The sequence below is a fragment of the Lissotriton vulgaris genome, unplaced genomic scaffold (genome assembly GCF_964263255.1).
Source record: "Lissotriton vulgaris unplaced genomic scaffold, aLisVul1.2 SCAFFOLD_1081, whole genome shotgun sequence".
NCBI lineage: Eukaryota > Metazoa > Chordata > Amphibia > Caudata > Salamandridae > Lissotriton > Lissotriton vulgaris.
In genome coordinates this window covers 514,132-523,500 of record NW_028244822.1, presented here as the reverse complement: position 1 = coordinate 523,500, position 9,369 = coordinate 514,132, and positions in this window count along the sequence as shown.

The window sequence follows — 9,369 nt, the reverse complement described above, 5'->3', positions numbered from 1 at the left end:
AGAATGTAGAACAATGCCATACATTCATCCCAGTACAGAGATCTGGGCCTAAATCCATCGTTTTTTTGCTCACCATGCTATTCCAGTTTGAACCCAGCCATATGCTAATCAGTCTTGATCCTGTGCCTCATGGGAACAGTACAGTCTGAACTGCCAAGCCAGGATGTAGAAAAATGCAATACATTCACCCCAGTACAGAAATCTGGGCCTAAATCCATCGTTTTTTTGCTCACCATGCCATTCCAGTTTGAACCCAGCCATATGCAAATCACTCTTGACCCAGTGCCTCATGGGAACAGTCCAGCCAGAATTGCCAAGCCAGGTCCTCTCTGGACTGGAAAAAAGCATCCTAGGACCGGTTTCGGGGTTTCACCTCTCTTCAGCCAGGATAGCTTGATTCCAGTGGCATGGAGAGCACGGGACCCACGTCTGGCCATACCCGTCCCACTCGAGGTGGCAAATGCAAAACCAATAGTTGATGGACAGAATGAAGAACAATGACATACATTCACCCCAGTACATCTGGGCCTAAAGTGGCCATGTCTGAACTGGGGTGGCGGAGTTAGCTAAAGAATGATGATGGATTAAACCCAGATCAGTTGACGGTGGTGAGTGCTTGCAATTTTCAGCACTCTGTCCATCATCCCCTTTGGTTTTGCTTTGTTCGCCCTAAGTTGGCAGGCTGATGAGGGTTATGAACCCAAAACTGGTCCCGGGATGCTTGTTTCTGGTCCAGGGAAGACATGGCTTGGCAGTTCAGGCTGAACTGTTCCGCGCCAGGATACTCCGGAGTAATTGTGCGCGCTATAAAACAGCTTAATAATAATAATAATAATAATAATAATAATAATAATAATAATAATGAAGCACATGGTCAGACTGATTTGCATATGGCCATGTCTGAACTGGGGTGGTGGAGTGAGCTAAAGAATGATGATGGATTAAACCCAGATCAGTTGACTGGGGTGAGTGCTTGCAATGTTCAACACTTTGTCCATCATCCCCTTTGGTTTTGCTTTGTTCGCCCTAAGTTGGCAGGGTATGCCCAGACGTGGGTCCCTCGCTCTCTTTGCCACTGGATTCAAGATAGCCTGGCTGATGAGGGTTATGATTGGAAACCGGTCCCAGGATGCTTGTTTCCGGCCAAGGGGAGACATGGCTTGGCAGTTCGGGCAGGATTGTTGCGATGAGGCACAGGGTCAGACTGATTTGCATATGGCCATGTCTGAACTGGGGTGGCAGATTGAGCCAAAGACTGATAATGGATTAAACCCAGATCAGTTGGCTGGGGTGAGTGTTTGCAATGTTTAACACTCCGTCCATCATTCCCTTTGGTTTTGCATTTTCGCCCTAAGTTGGCAGGGTATGCCCAGACGTGGGTCCCTTGCTAATTTTGTCACTGGATTCAAGATAGCCTGGCTGATGAGTGGTATGAACCCGAATCTGGTACCATGATGCTTGTTTCCGGTCCAGGGAAGACATGGCTTGGCAGTTCGGGCTGGACTGTTTCCATGAGGCACAGGGTCAAATTGATTTGCATATGGCCATGTCTGAACTGTGGTGGTGGAGTGAGCTAAAGAATGATGATGGATTAAACCCAGATCAGTTGACTGGGGGTGGGTGCTTGCAATGTTCAACACTCCGTCCATCATCCACTTTGGTTTGGCTTTCCTAGGAGTAGATCTTATTTTTTCAAATATCTTAAGTCAAAAATTACTTCTACTATACCAAGGTAATCGTATTTAGGTCTTGGCTAGGCAGTACATGTGCTGTCTTGTCGAGAGATGCTGTATACAGTATAGCGGGGGAAGCTCTGCCCACTTTCTACCTATCTTCTTGATTGGCTGAAATCCTAAATGCTGCAATCTGATTGGTTTTCGGCAACTTAATCCTGCCTCCTGACGGCCAAGTCGTAATTTTTCTCCTTCCATTGCTATCTGTCCCTTTACTTTAAAAACTCTTTTGTTCCCCTGCCTCTCCCCAGTCCCTCCCGCAGTCTATAAGTTCTCTGCTCACCACCACCAGAGTGGTCTTATACTTCTTATGAACTATGTTATTTCAAAGTTTGGTTGGGGGTGCACGTAATAAGAAAGAGTCCAGAAAGAGTGGTATTTGTATGCAAAAAGTATCTTATTTATTCAAATTTTTTCTTTTTTCAAAAAGTTCCACATTTGTCAACAAACATCAGCCAACGCGTTTCTCTCCCTCACAGGGAGCTTCCTCAGGGCAATTGAATTTATAATGAGCCTTCAGAATTGGAAATGCTTGTAGTATATTGAAAGTCTAACCGGACAAATTGTTCTTGGCCCAGAAGTGGATAGATGTCAACCAGCCGAAGTCTTGGCTTGGTGATTTACTTCTGCATTTAGACCGTGCAGAGATACGTATTCAATCTCAGGCAGCGGTTTGTCGATTCCTTTTGTTGAGGGTCAGTCTTCTATGAATTACTGACAGCAAAAGTGATTCAAAAGAGGTCAATCCTTGGTTACAAGGGATCCAACAGGATGCTACCTTGTAGTTCTTCCTATGCATGCGTAGGTTGTCTCCAACCCGGTCCCATATATACGAACCGAGTTTCAGGATCAAAAGTCTTCTGAGCGGCGTATCGTATGGTAACGTCTGGGTCCCGCGTTCATTCTTCTTATGAACTATGTTATTTATCAACGCAGAGCTGTGGGCGTTCTGTACTGCAAACGTATGAACATGACTGTTCAAATTACTGTAATCCAAAACTATGTGATATGAACCGTCCAGTTTCGGAAAAAGAGAATTATTCATTGATGAAACACAGGGTTCAATCACACCCTGATATTCCAGTTGGGTTAAAATGTCGTTTATGATTCTTTTACCTCACGCTTGATTGGATATTGCACTTGTAGCTGTGGCATTGATCGTAAAGGAATTTCATGCACCGGTGAATCTCTATCCCAGCCCTCTTGATTTCGATACACAGCTGGCACTAGGGCTAATGCCCTTTCTGACGCATAAGCTTGTTTCGCCTCCTTCGAGACGTAACGGGAAAAACTCAGGAGTATTACGCCCCCCCCCCCTCCCCCCCCAGGAGGAAGCCAAAACTAATGGAGGAGGCCAATTCGCCTCCGCCAACAAAATGTCATAAGATGAGGTAAGGTTGTCCCAAAAGACTGCCTTAATTGTCCATTTCATATCACCTTCAATTTGGAGGACTATCTCATAAAGCCTATCCGGGTGTGCAACTCGTGTATCTGCTGTTTCCACTGTAATGAAAGTATCAGTTGCTCTCGCCTACAGACAAGGATGGAGTGCCTCCCGCACTATGGTAACTTCCGCTGCGCTGTTGAGGAGTGTCACCACCCATCTCCATTCGAGAAGTAGGTTTCTCACCGTCTGAGGCATACTTCACCATTAAAGCAGCAACTTTCTTCTTCTGAAACAGGGCACGATAAGGAGGTTGTCCCTCTGGTTTGACTTTTTGACTTTTACGTCAAACTGGTGTGGCGGATCACATCATTGTTGAGTGGCCTAGTTTTGTCTGCGATCCTGTTGCTCCCCTCCACTGAATTGTTGATCCGATGATTTATGAAAAGAATGAGGAGAGCAAGGATCAGGAACCTGATACCTCTCCAGTGTCTTAATTTTAGAGCAATCACACAAATCCTATCTACGTTCAAAAGTTACAGGTGTCGGTGGGCATGCACGTGAACCTTGCTTCAGTTGCTGCCGCTGATTTCTATTCCAAGCCTTTTTAGGGAAGACTGGACGCCCCTCCTTATCAGGTGGGGGCTTATTCTGTGTCTGAGTAAAAGGTCTAATTCCCAGAGTATTACGTCCCAAGGATTTATATTCGTACGCAATCATCTTCGGCAATTCACATTGTTGATCTACATCAGGCACTGCCTCTAAATGCTGACGCACTTGAAAGCTAACTGCTTCCCTTTTGATGTTACCATGTATCATGTCGGAGACAATAGGGAACATGCCCACTAATCTCATCCCCAATTCCAGGGCAGCCTCTGCCCCATGTCCATCCTGAACCTTCCTGAGAACCATTGGAAGCACGGTCATGAAGGGGGTGCCAAAACATAGCGAATAAACCACCGCTAACACCTTCCCCCAAGTGGTGCAATCAGGCAAATTGGAAAGAAGTCCTTTCCAATTTATAATTGTGAGGATTCTGTGTTTATCCACAGGAGAAGTATGTGGAAAAACAGCTTCGAGTTGCTCAAAGTTTAGACCAACATGAAAGGACATTTCTCCGTCACTGAGTCAAAGATGTGTGCAATATGTGGCGCTCTGCATGTGTAACACCAAGATAATTTTGATGAGGTGCTAAAGGGGCGAGCTAGACCACTGCAACAGGGTGAGGAAGGGCACCATGAAACCATATGGTATGCTTCCAAGCTGACAACGGAACTTCAAGTAAACAATAAGGATGGTAAATTTGTGGAACCGCACCATGTTCATATTCATGAAAGAAATCATCCATTCCATCAACAGCTGAAAACTTAACCCAGGAGTAAAAAACTTTGAAGTGGAAAGCAGCATCCACCTCCATGACAAATATAAAATCTGCTTCAGCTACCGGGACTCCATATTGGGTCAAATGCACAGTCACTGAGGCGCGGTTTGATGCAGCAATGTTAATTGCCAATATAGATACTGTATTGTAACCACTGTTCCCTCTAGAGTGCACGCCTGGGCAACGCTCACATTATCATTTATCGCCGCGCAGGGGGCCCTTCAGAGTGCGCATTACAAAGGGTCCTAATGCTGATCAGCAGGAGAGATCTTTATGGGCGTCTGAAAACCAACAAAGATACGGGCGCCTGCAATAACAAGCATTGGAAATGCAATAGGGCTCGCATTAGGAAAGTTTGAGCTATTGGTCTTTAAAATACATTTTTGTTTATTTATGTGTTATTTTTGAAAATAGCTAAATTAATAGCTTTGTCATTTACAATGCCAATAGTTATAACTTTCGCAAATGTGACACCTATCGCATTTCTAATGCAATATGTGTTGCATTTACGTGACTTAGATGTATTGATATTACAAATAACAATGGCTTTTAATTTTTTTAAATAATTAATACTTAACCCCATGCGCGCTATGCGTTTTCCCGCTGTGCGCGGACTTTTTTAAAATCCTGCGGTTCATGACGAGCTCAGCTCGTCATGAGCGTACGACAGGCGTAACTCATGACGAGCTGAGCTCGTCGTGATCGTCGAAGGGATTAAATAAAAGTTATTGTAATTTATAATGGCAATAGCTTAAACTTTTGTAAATAACTTTTGTGAAGATTATGTTCAGTGCATAATATTGTGACGAAAATCCAAGAACATAAGTGAAATAGTAACATCTTTTTGTGACATTTGTAATAAAGCTTGAAACATTGAGAGAACATATTTGAACCAGCTGTTGTTGAATGGTTGCACAGATTGATGGTGTGGTGGCGCGGAGTGATGTTGTGGTGGCGACAAGTGATGCTGTGGCGTTCAGTGATGCTGTGGTAGCGCATAGTGATGTTGAGGTGCCCCTGAGTGATGCTGTTGTGATGCGATAGATAGAGTGAGGGCGATAGATAGAGGGAGAGCGATAGATAGATAGAGGGAGGGCGATAGATAGATAGAGTGAGGGCGATAGCTAGACAGATAGATAGAGTGAGGGCAATAGATAGATATAGAGGGAGGGAAATAGACAGAGTGAGGGCGATAGATAGATAGAGTGAGGGCGATCGATAGAGTGGGTGTCACTTTTCTGAACTTCGCTTGAACCCCACTAGTGCGTGACTGGAACGCAGGAAAGACCCTGTATTTAGCTGGTGGAATAGAAACATGCGTCAGTATGCCTTACAGTGTGGTGACACCACTTCTATCCCACCTGCCCACCCCCTTATCTACTCTTTAAACCCATTGACTCAAGAGAAAGAAAGAAAGAAAGAGAGAAAGGGAAAGAAAGAAAGAAAGAAAGGGAAAGGGAAAGAAAGAGAGAAAGGGAAAGGGAAAAAGAGAGAAGGAAAGGGAAATAAAGATAGAGAAAGAGAAAGAAAGAGAAAGAAATAAAAGAAAGACATAGGGAAAGAGAAACTAAGAAATAGAGAAAGAAAGAGAAAGAAGAGAGAAAGTAAGAAAGAAATAAGGGAAAGAGAGAAACAAAGAGAAACAAAGAGAGAAAGAGAGAGGAAGAAAGAAAGAGAAAGAGAAAGAAAGAAGGAAAAGAAAGAGAAAGGGAAAGAAAGAGAGAGAGAAAGAAAGAAAGACATAAAAAGAAAGAAAGAAAAACAGAGAGAAAGGGAAAGAAAGAAAGAAAGAAACAAATAGAAAGAAAGAAAAAGAAAGAAAGAGAAGAAAAGAAAAGAAAGGAAGGAATGAAGGAAGAAAGAAAAAGGAAGAAAGAAAGAAAGAAAGACATTGGTGTGGTAGCTAGTATGTGCTGAGTGACAGAGAACTTAGATGTCTGGTAAAACAGACACCCACGTGGGCAGCTGGGCCGACCTGGTTTCTGTACACAGAGCTCAGGGGAACAGCCTCAGCAGACTCCAGGTTTCACTGAGGGCATTTCAAAGTGCCAGACTGCATTTTAACTCGGGCTGACGTCATTTCAATTGAAAGGCAGACATTCGGGGAGGCGCTCGTCTCCTCGCTGTACAAATTACTAAGTGACTCTACCAACAAGTCGAAACAAGCAAAAGAAGACCTCAAACACACTTACAGTCACATATCACATCCTAAACAAAAACACGAACACACACACCAACGGAGGTCACCACAGATACCTGAAAACAAACACTTTCGAAGAGAGACAAGTATACATATACGCATACACAAAAAGTTAGACCGGGATACATACTTATGAGCACAAGCTTGACCTAAAAAAACTGTAAATATGTTGTGTGTCGGCAGCATTGATGACGCTGTAAGTTCACCGTGCCTCTGCGCCACAAAATAAAATATCTCCTGTACTTCTAAGACTGTTTTAATTTTGCGCCTGGTGCACATGAAAGAGCGCACAAACACACATCAATAAACTTTTGTACACAGCAGAGTTGAACAGTTTCTAATTGTGTACTTTGATCCAACTGAATACTTTTTTCTGAAAAGAGGCCTTTGACGCTATGCAAAAGGGCTCCTGAAAAAGCATCTTTCACTAAAGTGCCCAAATTCTAAATCGGTCCCTCCGCTGCTCTAACCATGATCACCAGCCTGCACTGAGGCTTTAACTGCGTGCGTGAAGCACACTGTGTGATTCGTTTAACCTGTCATTCTTTCATGTACTTATTTATTTGTAGGTGTTTGTTAGTTGATTCACTCATGCATTCAAAACGCTTTTCTGTCAACAGCTTTGCGTGCACTGAAGCGCTTGAGTTGAGAGTCGTGCGCAATACAAGACCAGTGTTTTACAATCCTGGCAACCCCACTCGATCAAAGTGTGTGATCCCTGGTAAATCACTTCATGTCCTTGATTTCGCTTTTCTGTCAACAGCTTTGCGTGCACTGAAGCGCTTGAGTTGAGAGTCGTGCGGCTGTTGAACAGAGCATTTACCATCCCCCTCAGCATGAAAATAATTTAAAAATACATTAAAGCTGTTGCTGTGCTTAAAGTTAAAGCGGCGACCATCAGTATGGAAATAATTAGAAAGAAGGGAAGAATAGGGAGAGTAAGGGGAGACGCACAAAATAATTTAAAAATACATTAAAGCTGTTGCTGTGCTTAAAGTTAAAGCGGTGGCCATCAGTATGAAAATAATTAGAAAGAAGGGAAGAATAGGGGAGAGTAAGGAGAGACGCACGGGGAGCAGCAGCCTTTGATGTGCCGGCCGGCCGTGGGCAGTGAATAATTAGGGGAGGAGAAATGCCAGAGCACACGCTGGGGAAAGCTTGTGGGAGGAAGGCTCGTGGCTTTGATGCTGTGCACGCGCTTTTTCACGGGCACACCATCAAATCGCCCCTTTGGGTAAGCTCTGGATAAGTCATAATATGTCTCGACATCTGCAATGCTTGCGCATTGGCAGAGGTCGAGCCCTAAAAAGGACAACCTGGGGCTGGTTTTAGTTAAAGCACAGCAGAGTGGACCATATTTAACCCCTTTGGAGGCTGATTACTGTGGGTTGCCTTCAAATGCTGTGACATTTTTCTGTTGTGCTACAGAAAAGACTAGAATTTAATAAAAGAAAACACATTGAATCAAAGGTATTAACACATCACAAAGAGTAACTTATTTCGGCAGAGACTATACTCAGTTTCTACCTTTCTGTTCAGATGCGCTCTTAATTTTAGCTCTTACCCAGTGTTTCCTGAAACTTTATTTATGGTGCTACGTCCAAGCTGTACATAAAGATGCCTTTGAATTCTGTGTTTATTTTGTCAAGTTTGCTGCACGCTTCAAACATGTAGGTCAAAAACTCAGGTTATGTTGTTTGTTGCTTATGTTTTGTTTTGCTTTTACACAGAACTAGTGTTTTTAAACGTCTCTCACTATGCAGTGAGGAGAAAGAATAGCAAAGTGAATTATGTGCCAGTCGTACTGGGGTATATGAAGTGTAAAAAATGGAAAGGCTGTAGGGTGTTGTTTTTTCATAGCACAAACCAAGCATGTAAATACCTGTAAATAAACTATATAAATTCAGCAGCTATGAAAGCAAAAATTTAAAGCACATTTCTGAATAATTCTGAAGTGTGATTGATACAGATTTTAATAGGATCAGAAGAAATTAAGACCCTCAAACAATATTCGCTGAACCCCGATTTCCACACATTATCATGTATGTGCAAAACAGTTTCAAACTGTATGTCTGTGTAAGTTTAGTTGACCATTTAAATGGAAATGCACTATCCGTAAATGAAAATGCGCTAACACACCATTCTTTAGTTAAATTAAAAAATTGCTTGCCTCATGTCCATTAAAGCAAGGTAGGTTGCAAAACTTTGTCCTACTAAAAAGTGGTCTGTGGTACTAAAAGGTTTGGGAAGCACTGTACTAAACACCAGTGATAGCAGTTAATTTACTTACAAAAAGTACTTTTACTAAATATCTTGGTCCACATGTATGAAGCACTTGTCACAAAATACTGGTCGCATTTTAAAACCAGTATTTTTGAACCATTGTGACATTTTGCAAACCAACCTATGTATTAATAGGCCAACATGATACCAACTATGATTCACAGCCATCACAGGGAGAGTGGCCTGCTTGGGTCAGCAGATCACCATGACTGTGATTGCTTTTACAAGAAAACCTAATAAAAGAAAAGTTCAAATTTTTTTCAAGAGTAAGGAGGGGACCACCGCATACTCTAAGAAATATTTTTGTGTAGTAAGTAAAATATTAATATTTTGAACCTGATTTTGGCTGCAAAAATATTTCATCCCATTCAAAATTGGTATTTAAAAG